Source organism: Bombus impatiens, unplaced genomic scaffold, assembly GCF_000188095.3.
Source record: "Bombus impatiens unplaced genomic scaffold, BIMP_2.2 scf_2222, whole genome shotgun sequence".
Classification (NCBI taxonomy): domain Eukaryota; kingdom Metazoa; phylum Arthropoda; class Insecta; order Hymenoptera; family Apidae; genus Bombus; species Bombus impatiens.
This window is the reverse complement of record NT_178641.1, coordinates 2,149,116-2,160,987: the sequence shown is the minus strand read 5'-3', so window position 1 is coordinate 2,160,987 and position 11,872 is coordinate 2,149,116. Positions and strand designations below refer to the sequence as shown.

General features: G+C 51.3%; 1 protein-coding gene and 1 long non-coding RNA gene across 3 annotated transcripts in view; one reads left to right on the top strand and one right to left on the bottom strand.

Moving 5' to 3' along the window:
* LOC117152468 overlaps nt 1-11,872 on the bottom strand; it is a 25,338-nt gene that overhangs the window by 10,157 nt on the left and 3,309 nt on the right. The window contains exon 2 of the long non-coding RNA XR_004462860.1: nt 3,414-3,419. This is a non-coding gene — a long non-coding RNA (uncharacterized LOC117152468). The remainder of the gene's footprint in view (nt 1-3,413; nt 3,420-11,872) is intronic.
* LOC100747304 (broad-complex core protein) overlaps nt 2,118-11,872 on the top strand; it is a 61,687-nt gene continuing 51,932 nt past the window's right edge. For both annotated transcript variants that reach the window (XM_012393210.3, XM_033324406.1), the window contains exon 1: nt 2,118-3,116. The gene's annotated coding sequence lies outside the window, so the exon portion shown is untranslated. The remainder of the gene's footprint in view (nt 3,117-11,872) is intronic.

Genomic DNA, 11,872 nt, shown 5'->3' with positions numbered 1-11,872 from the left:
GCGAGGTTCCTATGAATTTTGCGACACTCAATAAAAAGTGGTTCCACGAGGTTAACATTTCGGTAACTATACCCTCGCCTACCCAGGGCGCGCACGCACGCAGCACCGACGAGAGCGGATCCGAGCCAACGTGTAGAGAGACGACGACACCACACAACGACGGCAACCACGACGACGAAGACGACGACACCACGCGACGACGACGACGACGACGACAACGTCGAACCACGCACCACGCACGCACCAACGCACGCTCGCATGCACGCAGCCACGCAACTACTTACTTACGTGTAACCGTCCGCGTCACGCTTGCACACACGATCTCATCATCGACGGCGTGTGTAGATACACGCGGAGAGAGGACGCGCGTAAACGCGCACACGGACACGCGGCTAGCGTGTAGAGAGAGGAACCGTGCACACCTACGGAAATTCAGACGTATGGACGAGAGAATACGAGCGCGCGAGCTAAGCCGGTACGCGCGCGTGCAGAGAAAGAAACACGCTCGTGTGTAACACCGAGGAGAGTGAGAGAGGGACAGGAAGAACGAGAAAGAAGGAGAAAGAGAGAAAAAGTCCGAGGGACACACACAGGAGCGCGCGGGCGCACACATACATGCACGCGCATGCACGCATACCACGAGACCGCCGAAAAAACTGCACGGGAGAGGCGCAGCAACGGGCAAACCGAACCGCGCGCGAATCAAGTGCTTTGGCCAGTCGCGTTCCCAATCACTCTACGACTAGGTAGTCCCCCGGTGTGTCCCAAAGAAGCGGCAGGGAGCTGGTCCTTCGCTCGATGGTGTCGTCCCGCAAGATAATACCGGATACTTTACCGCGGGATCCTTCCTTACTGGTCAACGATAGAGATCCTACGTTCGTCGATACATCGTTCTAGATCTTTTTCCTCGAAATCTCGTCGATCTTCGTCCGCCCGATCATTCATACATTTTGCGCGTTTCGTGGCCGCAACGTTATCGTCGTTTCGAAGATCACACACGGGAGTGCGTAAACGTCGATCGTCTCTTTTTTTTTCCTTTCCTTTTCTGTTCGCGCGTTATCTCCGTCCACGACGACAACACAACGCGGAAGAAGAAAGAACAATCGAAGAAAAGGAACAGCAGTGAATAGTCGGACGTCTTTCGAGCGTCGATGAGAATCGTCGCCGATACCTTTTTACGGTGATTCACAGTTGCACACGTCGCACGTCGCGAACACTGAACAAGGGAGAGAAGGGAAAATCCTCGGCAACGGATCATCCTTCTTCGTGATACGCGACCACGGGTGTTACGCTACGTACACTACGATTGCTACGACGATTGCTACGACGATTTGCTGCATCACGGACGTGTCTTCTTCGACCCGTTCGTCCTTCGGAGCCGCGAGTGACATCCGCGTGTATCGATATATCTGGATCAATCGTACTGCTTCGACTACGTGCAAGATCCACTATCGACGAACGTCTTGATGCGAGCAGACAGGACGGATAAGTGAGATACGATCGAAAAGAGGAAGCCAGCGAAAAGTAGTAATAAGTGTGTCTGTATTTTTGTTGCATCGCGGAGGCAGGAACAAACGGCGTGGTTTTCCAGCTAAGGAGAAACGGAAGACCGATGTGACGGTTGACCGAGAAAAAGCAACGACACCTTTTTTCGATTGTGTTCGCGTTCGCTGTTGTCGTGGAAGACACGATTCGTGTGGATTCGCGCGTTGTTCGACGTAATCACGTTGTCGACCACATACGAGGAGAATTTGAACGCGCGAGTTGCACGACGACGAGATCAGTTGTCGTGGTACGTTGGTCGTGCGTCGTTTTCACGAGGATGGACCTACCAGTGTCCCCGAGATCCTCCGGAACGCACGAGACCACGAACGACGATTGCGTGGCTTAGGGAATCTCGTGCGGAATTCAGACTTCCCGGTCTGTGGATCGTCTCGGGAGACGGCGAGAGAGGAGACAGGCACACAGAAATCGACACAGAGAGGACGGACAGCGGAGGACGGCAAAAGAAGGCTAGCTCGTCGCGATCGTCGCATCCGACAGTCAAACGGTGGGTTTAGCATCGACGACAAGGACACCGGGCAAAGGAGCCCCACACTTTACTTCGCGCTCAGCAGTGAATAGTCGGACGTCTTTCGAGCGTCGATGAGAATCGTCGCCGATACCTTTTTACGGTGATTCACAGTTGCACACGTCGCACGTCGCGAACACTGAACAAGGGAGAGAAGGGAAAATCCTCGGCAACGGATCATCCTTCTTCGTGATACGCGACCACGGGTGTTACGCTACGTACACTACGATTGCTACGACGATTGCTACGACGATTTGCTGCATCACGGACGTGTCTTCTTCGACCCGTTCGTCCTTCGGAGCCGCGAGTGACATCCGCGTGTATCGATATATCTGGATCAATCGTACTGCTTCGACTACGTGCAAGATCCACTATCGACGAACGTCTTGATGCGAGCAGACAGGACGGATAAGTGAGATACGATCGAAAAGAGGAAGCCAGCGAAAAGTAGTAATAAGTGTGTCTGTATTTTTGTTGCATCGCGGAGGCAGGAACAAACGGCGTGGTTTTCCAGCTAAGGAGAAACGGAAGACCGATGTGACGGTTGACCGAGAAAAAGCAACGACACCTTTTTTCGATTGTGTTCGCGTTCGCTGTTGTCGTGGAAGACACGATTCGTGTGGATTCGCGCGTTGTTCGACGTAATCACGTTGTCGACCACATACGAGGAGAATTTGAACGCGCGAGTTGCACGACGACGAGATCAGTTGTCGTGGTACGTTGGTCGTGCGTCGTTTTCACGAGGATGGACCTACCAGTGTCCCCGAGATCCTCCGGAACGCACGAGACCACGAACGACGATTGCGTGGCTTAGGGAATCTCGTGCGGAATTCAGACTTCCCGGTCTGTGGATCGTCTCGGGAGACGGCGAGAGAGGAGACAGGCACACAGAAATCGACACAGAGAGGACGGACAGCGGAGGACGGCAAAAGAAGGCTAGCTCGTCGCGATCGTCGCATCCGACAGTCAAACGGTGGGTTTAGCATCGACGACAAGGACACCGGGCAAAGGAGCCCCACACTTTACTTCGCGCTCAACGATCAAGGTACGTCCACAGCTGAGAGTGGTGGCCTTCGGCCGCCTGTCGGCTTCTAAAGCGAGAGACGCGTCCGATAGATAGTACGTTCGAGCGAGAGAGCGTGTGCGTGACAAAGACAAACCGACCGGCTGTGTGAGAGAAAGAACGAGAGAGAATGCGTGTATGCGTGTGGCACAGAGGAAACGACAGATCGTGTGTCCGTGAGAGCGAGAGAAATGGATAGAAGTGCGTGTGTGTCGCGACTCGCGTTCGCGTTCGCGTTCGCGTTCGCGCGCATAGTATGCACGCGTACACGCACACCACCGAAACCTTACTATCGCGTGTCTGTTCGTCGCGTGGTGTGCGCGCGACCGTTGCATGTGCCTACGTTTCCCGCGGCTACGTGTGCACATTTATTCGAACGTGTCTGCGTGTATGCGAAACTCACGCAAACACACGTATCAGGCACCCAAGTGGAGAATGTATCGTAAGCACGATTTCGTCGGTGTTCATGGACACGTTTCGCGTGTCTACGCGCAGCTAGTTAACCCGTCGCGCTAGAGTACGTACAGATACGTACTTACTACGGCATGTATAACGTAGAATAGCGCGTGTAAAGAGCAGCGCGACCGTGAAAGGTAGACGCGCGTACCGGCGCTAGTTAGTAACGTGTTTGTCCGTGCATGGAGGGATTGCCGTGCGGCTAGACGATCGCTAGACGAATATAATGCCAGACGTTAGAGGTTGCCTGGGAAATGACGTAATCCGTCTGCGAGCGCCTCGATCCTTTTGTCGCGCACGCCGCTCCGGCCCGCGTGTTACGAGTACCGTGTGTACGTACGTTAAGCTCGACCCTGCTCCTCGTTCACTCTCGTTTTCTCCGTGTTTTTTGCCCGGTTTTCCTAGTCGCTCCTGCGTACCGACCGCTCTCCCTCTCGTTCTCTTATCCTCTCTTTCCATCTCGCACTCCGCCACACCTCGTCGTCTCTTTTCCGCTCTACTCGCTCGTTTTCCTTCCTCTCTTTTTCTCCGATGTTCATTCACGAAAAATTCCACGTCTCGTAATACGATGCTCTCCTTCTCTCTCTTTACCGTGTGCGCGCGAGCGGAAAGCAATCGCCAACCCGTTGGCCAGATTCAATTAAAGCAGAGTTGGTCGTGCGCGATCGCGGCGATCATTCGCTTTTACGGTGCATGCTATCGGTCTCTCTCTCTCTCTCTCTCGCTTCTCGCCACGATGTATTAGGAAAAACGAACGAAAATCATCGTACTAGGAAATCCAGCGTTCATCCGCAAGGTCACGTCGATCTAGAGAGCCACGCGAGTCTCTACGATCGCACGCCGTCACGTTACGTGGTTCCCTTTTACTCGACCATCGAATCGACGTCGCGGATCTCGATCCTCCTCCTTCTGCTGTCGTTGCTGATGCTGCCACAGCTCGTCCTCCTCTTTTCCGCCTCTCCTTGATTTCTCTGTAACGTCGAAAGAGAGGAACCTCGATGGAGGTGCGCTCTCACGATGTCGTTTCGACCCTACGCACGACTCTCCGGACGCTTCACGAATTCTCTCGCTCTTTCCCGCTCCTCCTCTCTCTTTCTCCTTCGTCCGTCTTCGTCTGTCTCTCTCTCTCTGGCTGTCTGTCTCTGTCTCTCTCTCTCTCTCTTTCCCATCTCCTCTTCACTCTTGTACGTGCAACGTATCGTGCAGATCCCCTATTTTTACGAGCGACGCGCGTTTGTTACACGATGCCGCTGCAAGTTGAAAACACCGACCGACTAGGTATAAATAGATCTCGCGATACCGAACGAGCAGCGGGGAAAGAAGAAGGAAACGCGAGGGTGACGAGAGTGGAGAGAAACCGGGAGAGGGATGGAGCGACCAGAGGGAAGGAGAGAGGGAACGAGGCGAGGGGAGGCAAAACGTGGTAAAAAATAAAAAAGCGTATCTCGTTTGCTCTCTCTTTCGCTCCCTCGGCGGTGAACCGCGCTGAACGCGGCTTCTGAAAAAAAAATTCACCGAGTCACTTGCACGCGTATATTATGCGCGCGTCAGACGAAGCCAATAAAAATTCCTCTGTACAAAGCTGATCCTTGAACGTGAGTTTGGAACCATGATCCAGGAGCCTTGAAGGTTTCTCGGCGCTCGCCTACGAGCTCATCGAATTTGTCCTCGCTAGAAGGATACCCGTCCTTTTTTCGTATTCCGTTCTTTTAGATCTCCACAGACTTCGACGATGCTACACGAAATGTCGTCAAACTGTCGTTTACCGTCTCTCTTTAGTTTCCTTTCTTTCGCCTTTCGGGCCTCCTCCTCCTCGCCTTGAAAATTATTTTCGCGATACAGATACAGAGATATGTCATCGAAGGATCGCGTTTCTCGCGGTTGGGCTCCTAAAATACTTTCGATAGAATGTCTTCTTTCCGAAAGAGATCGGTGGACGACCGAGCGAACCAAAAACAGTCGAAAGAGAACGCGTCGACGATCGCTATTGTGGCGTACTTGGAGCGGCCGTAGAAAAGAGGGAAAAGACAAACCAGCTTTACTAGTCTCTCGCGTCGCTGTTTTGTCGACGTTCTCCTTGCGTTATGCCAGCCTTACGGCTTTTTTTATCGTCCACAATGACGCATAGATGCCCAGGTGCTCTCTCCTGGCTGCGTACATAGCCGTGCTCGCACGCACTCGCCAGCTTACGCACTCTTTGTCGCAGCCACACATGCACGTATATAGACACGCGCGGGCGCGTATAAATGCGTGCAAAACTCATGCGACGCAAAATACGAGAGGAGGAACCACGGTGGCACACTCGTCGTTCTATCGGCAAAACCGCCTTTTCAACGAGCTCGTCCCGCAAACGAGCATCGGATTTTTTCACCAATCCAACGAACGACCGTGCATTCGATGCCATTTTTAAGCAACCCGCCGCCGCTAGTTCGAAACGAGACGTTCGATGAGTCGGCAAAATGCTTCGTTTAGCGTGTACCACTTCGCGCCATTTCGAAACGCTGTTTCCCGCTTCGACGAGTTTATTCTCACCGATCTAACGACACACTTTTGCTCGCTCGAATAATCTACACTTTCTCGTCCCTCTAACCCCTTTCGTCCGCTCGTGAAACAATAACGCATCGGGACAAGTAATCTGTCGTTGCTAAACGCTACGCGATATCGCTGCTTACACCCGCAATTTGCAATTGGCCTGGTTTTCGCTTCACGGCAGGGTAACGTAGCTCGACTCGCTTGCCCCCAGAGCAAAACCGGTACTCGATCGACTTCATCCACTGAGGTATCTGTTGCTCTTCGTTCTTTCTCGTGCTACTGCACGAGAATACCTTTAGTTTCTACCCAACTTTTCCACTTTCGACAGGCATCGAGCGCGGTGTGTGTACACGCTCGAAACGTGAATTAGTTCCGGATAAAATTATAATGGCGTCGAGATTGTTCGCGATCCACCGTGGCGATAACGCGTTCTTGATTTTCTTGGCGGGCACCTGCACCTGGAAAAGGGTATATCCTCCGATAACGGTTTATTCTCCTTGAACGGCGGAGGGTACCGCTCGTTCCTCGCACCCGTTATTCCTCCCTTTCTCTTCTCCGGTTCTCCCGTTTTCTCTCTGGTCGAGTTCCAGCGCGAAACTATATCTCGACCAAAGACACCATCGTCGCGCTTACCTACATCCTCGTTTCACCGCAACAATTCGCCGCCGTGCGTTTCGTTCCGTTTCGTCGTCCTGCTCCGACTTCGATTCGTCTCTGTACATCGATATGCGGTTAGGCGATCCGCAATCGATCGTCGTCGTCTATAGTTTACCAAGTTTACCGAGAGAATAAGCTGCGTGTACAGGGTTGGCCGCGATAGGTATTACGAAACAGGAAGTCGAGGAAACACGGTCGCGTTCCGCGTCGATTTATATTCTATCGAGGACGAATTACGGAGCAGAGATAGCGATTATTACGCGTTGAGATTTCCCGCCGTGATAATCGGGACGAAACAATACGCGACGAGATAAAGGCCGGCTTTCGTAGCTCGCGAAAATAAACGTCTAATTGCTGCCGTCAGGGAAGGGAGGAGAAGACGAAGAACTCCTTCCCGTATGGCGGGGTAATCGTGGATGGTGACAAAGTCGCAAGTCGTCAAAGACGCGACGCTCTCGCAAATACGAGATCGTCCATGTTTGAAGGCTTTTCCTTTACTTTTTTTTTTTTTTTAATAAAAATGAGCATCTAATTATATTTAACGAACGACGCACACTCTGTTACGTTCGTTCTGAAGGATAAAAACGAGTCACGGTCGAAGCTAGGAACCGATCGAAATTTTTCGCCTCGACAGTACTCGCACGCACACTGTCTACGCGCAGGTATGCATGCACATAATCCGAATCGACCGATTAGATTAGACGCCTAGTAACTAGATTACACGACGGCTGTGTGTTATCTGTGAAATTAGACTCCGGCTTGAATACGTTATTTAGGCGAACCGGATGCTAGAATAACCTCGGCGAGGATTTAACGGCGGCCTTTGCCTCGCGATTTACGATCCTCGTCCGGGAATTGTACACGATTATTCAAATACACGGCGGTTTGTAGTTTATAATTTTCGTTTCTTTTAATTCTCCGATCTGTCGATTGCATTTCTTTATCTACGGAGAGAAGTTTTTTCCTTTTTTTACGAGCCGATTAAAAATACACGATTATTCGATTATACGATTCTAAAAAACGATCGGGCGGGGAGGAGTGTCTGCGTTGTATCTTATCGCGGCCAGATTCTGCTGCTAGGCAACTATGCATTTCGCGTGGCTGCTCATTGAAATTCATCACGGAGCCTCCGTCCAGTCTCCTAGCGCGTACATTACAGAGAAACACTGCCCATTATGAGAAGCACTGGCGAGACGTTCGCGAATATACATGCATTTGAATGTACGCGTTGATCTGGCAACCGACGAGAATGAACTTTATACTCGTCGAAACGAGCGATTAGGAAAGGAAAAAGAACGCGTCGATTCTTCGCGGACGCGCGTCCACCGTGTAGCCGACTCAAGTATGGAAAAAAATTTGAATTTCAAAACACCGAACCATCGAGTCCATCGACTTTCAGTATCGAAACCGTGTCGTTGCAGTGTGTCGGTTTTTAAGCGGCGATTTTTTCGGGGCGCCTGTCGACAAAAAAACATCGACGCCGCTGCCGGTCAGACGGAAAAGTTTGGCAAAAATCAAAGACACACACGTCAAGGTTGACGCGTCGGTTCTACGTTTCACCGGTAGAAATTCTTTCCGCGTAAAGGCGGCCGGATGTCGCATGGAATCCCGATTAATTAGCGCTGCGCGCATATCATTACGGTATAACAGTATCCATCGCGTATTGTAACTGACAGCCGGCGAGTTAGAGGGAAACAATGGTTCCGCTGGGTCCGCGACACCTTAAAATTCGTGCGGCCACAGCTGATCGTGACGAATCATATGTCTCACGCGATCGTTCAAAGTTATATCGACGAGGGTATAGCGAACGAGAGAGAGAGAGAGAAAAAGAGAGAGAGAGAGTCACCACCGGGTATTTATGCGAACGGTCGTATGCGGTTCTTTCGTTGCTTCTTTGTTTCGTCCTGTGCCACACGCACATGTGTGCACTTGCGCACACCCACAACCGCCTCGATGAAAAAAATGTCACGGTCGCGCGGTTTGCCTCGTCGGTTGGCCTATTCGCCGCGTTTTGTCAGCGAGTCGTTGCTTGGCAGTTCAACGCGCGCCATTTACAGAGCGACCCGAAGAAAAAGTTCGCATCTCCTGACCCTTTCTCTCCGGAGTGCTTCAATGGCCGACGCCTCGAAGAATAACGGTCCCGGCGAAGGTGCAAGAACTGCTTTCGGCCCGAAACCCCATTCCCTCTGACCATTCTTCCCCGATCCGTTCGAGAGAAGCTGACACGCTTCCGGGATTCCATGGAAACCGATCTCGCGTTTTTGCGATCCCTTAAATCGAATGGGACTCGTTGTTCTCTGGCCGCGGGTTCGATCGAGTCGAGAATCAGAAAGGATCACGGATGCTGACGGATACATCGTCTACGTAGTCGTCTGCGGTATAATTAAAAATACAGGCGGTGACCTATTTTCAGTATTTTTAAGCGCTGACAGAAATATTCGTTGGATCATCGTGTCTCAATTAATCGCGCGGTGGAAAAGTGGGTCGGCAAATCGGAGCCGGGGACAACCTGGGAAAAGTAACACGTCTTGAGCGCAAATTTTGTATCGCTCGACTAGTTAGCCTTGATTCGAAAAAGAATGGACGGATTTCATTTCGACCTGACCCGCGAAGCCGCGGTATTTTTAGCGAAAACCATTTTAAGCCGAGTTTTCCAGTATGCAAACAATGCACTGGAGGATCTATCGAAGTAGTACGAATAGGAATCATCTCTTGGAGATAATGCAGTTTTAAATAAGTACTCTCGAGTTAAATTGGAATCGTTAGAATACGCGGTTTTAGAGATGCGCCGTACGAACAGTGGAAGTAATGACGCAGCTATCGGCGCCGACTGCAGTAGCGCGAGTGCAGCAATAGTTAACCGTAGTTGCAGTGGAAGAGGACAGTATCGGAATAGACACGCACTAGGCCGCGGTGCAAGTAGCGCGCGTCTATTACTAGGCAGACAGGGAAATGTGCCTCCCTTTCTGGCGCGTGGCGCTCTTCCATTCTCCGTGATTCTCCACGTTTCTCCTCGATTCTACTCGATTCTTCTCGACTCTTCGTTGCTACTTTTTTTTTGCTAATCGCTCTTAACACCTCGTACGAAGCTATAGATACCGTACCATTGAACATCCGTGTTGGGATGCAATGACGTTGCAAAATAAACTATCAACGGTACACGTACACGTAACTAATCCGTATGTGCGTTGTCGAGTAAGCAGGGTCTGTCGTTAATCTTTTAAATACTTGTCGCTTTTCGAACGTGTCTGTCTATAAACGAATCCGAGGTAGGTAGAATCGCAGGAAATTGACCGAGCAATTCTCACCTGACGCGGCGATGGCATCGTCGGCTTCTAACACATTCCCACGTTTCACGGTGTATCGGCCAGCACGACTATACCGATGAAAAGAAATAATTGGTTGTTTGGCTGCCGGCGGATTAGCCCGTTCGAGGTCAACGGCCACCAAATGTTTGCGAATGCAGCAGGAGGGAGGGAAAGGGTACCGGTTCGAACGAAATACACTAGCGAGAGACGAGGGATGAGGAACGAGGGAGGTGATGGAAAGGAGGGAACCGGGGGGCAGGGTGGGTGGAAGGGGAGGAGAAGAGAGAAAGGAAAAAGGCGGAGAGGGTACGTACGATGCAGTCCCACACAGAGAAAGGGAACAAGAGAGAAAGAGGGAGGGAGAAAGAGAGAAAAAGGCTAGACCCCGCATATTCTTGCCCTGCTACCTACCTCACCCCCCACGAAAGCCTCGCGTGTGTAGAGTGCATTTAGGACGCATGTACGGTCGTGCCTAAAGAGGATGATATTCTTTATCGCTGCAGTTTCTGTCTATTGGGACGAATTCATGCGCCGGTTGTTGGCAAGCGCGTTAACTGGCAGGTGCGCCGGGTTAATGAGCACACCGGGGTTCAAACCTGCCGAAAAGGGCGCTTTTGAGGCTTCCTCGTGTACCAGGCACCACGAGCACGAACAAATGACTTTCTCTTTCCTGTTTTTTTTTCTTTTTTCTTTTTTTCTGGCTTCTTTTTCTTTTTTCTTTTTTGTGTCTTTGCCCTTCGTTAATTGGTCTAACGGTGCAGGGTTAATCGCGGAACATCGAGATCTTCGCTGGCGACCGGCTGAATCGCCGCGACAAAGCGATCCGTTTAAAAGGCAGAACGCGGAGAGCAGTCACTCGACGTGCTCTCTGTTGCTATCGGCGGGGAAGGATATCGGGGAAAAATTCTGAGCAACGTTGGTCGTAAACGTTCAACCGCGTAGCTCTATCAAGTACAAAGGACTCGATTATCCGGCGGTACTTTCCAAAGTCTAAAATAGTCCTCTTGTATGATATATATATTTTCTTCGGCCGATCGACGAATGTTTTTTTCATGGAACAATATCTCGCAGGGGCAAGACGACAGAGCATCATGATTTCGTAGACCTCGTTACTTAAACGGCGAGGGTGTGGGGTCAGAGAGGGGTAGTCGATGGAGAAGCAGACGCGTGACGTACGCTGGTGGGGAGTTGGTAATGCGTGTGAGTGGACTGGTATGGAGGGAAAGAAAGGTGGGACGGTAGGGGCGGTTACAGGGTAGGAATGTCTTGGTCCAGTGTTCCGCGATGGGTAGCCTTGAACTCGGAACAACGGCACACATCACCAGGTGACACACGCATCGGTTCGCTGTTCTCGATGGGAATCGAGTCATCCTCTGATTTCGACCCAATTATCGGATCTGCGCTGCTGAAACTGGCGAATCTTGCTAAAAATATTGACCCCTGCATATTTAAAGATACGTAACGCGAATCGGGGTCGACATAAATAATGCCAGAATTCTATCGATTCCGAACGTGGGAAAGGAGATTTTTTTTTTCTTCTTCGGAAACCGTCCTCGAAATTCGCGCGCACCTGCAAGGTTGCACACACCGTAAAGGCTTTCGTTCGCGAGACAAAGAGAGGATCGTGTATCACGCCATCGAATCTAACGCAGGTGGAGCTGCGAAACTGTGTGTACGTGGCCACGAAGGACCGGTCGAAACATCTGCATTTTCCCTACGTTTCGGCCGAGCAAACTACAACACCCGACCTCGCTCGTCCGACCGAGCGATGGAGCGCGCGAGCGC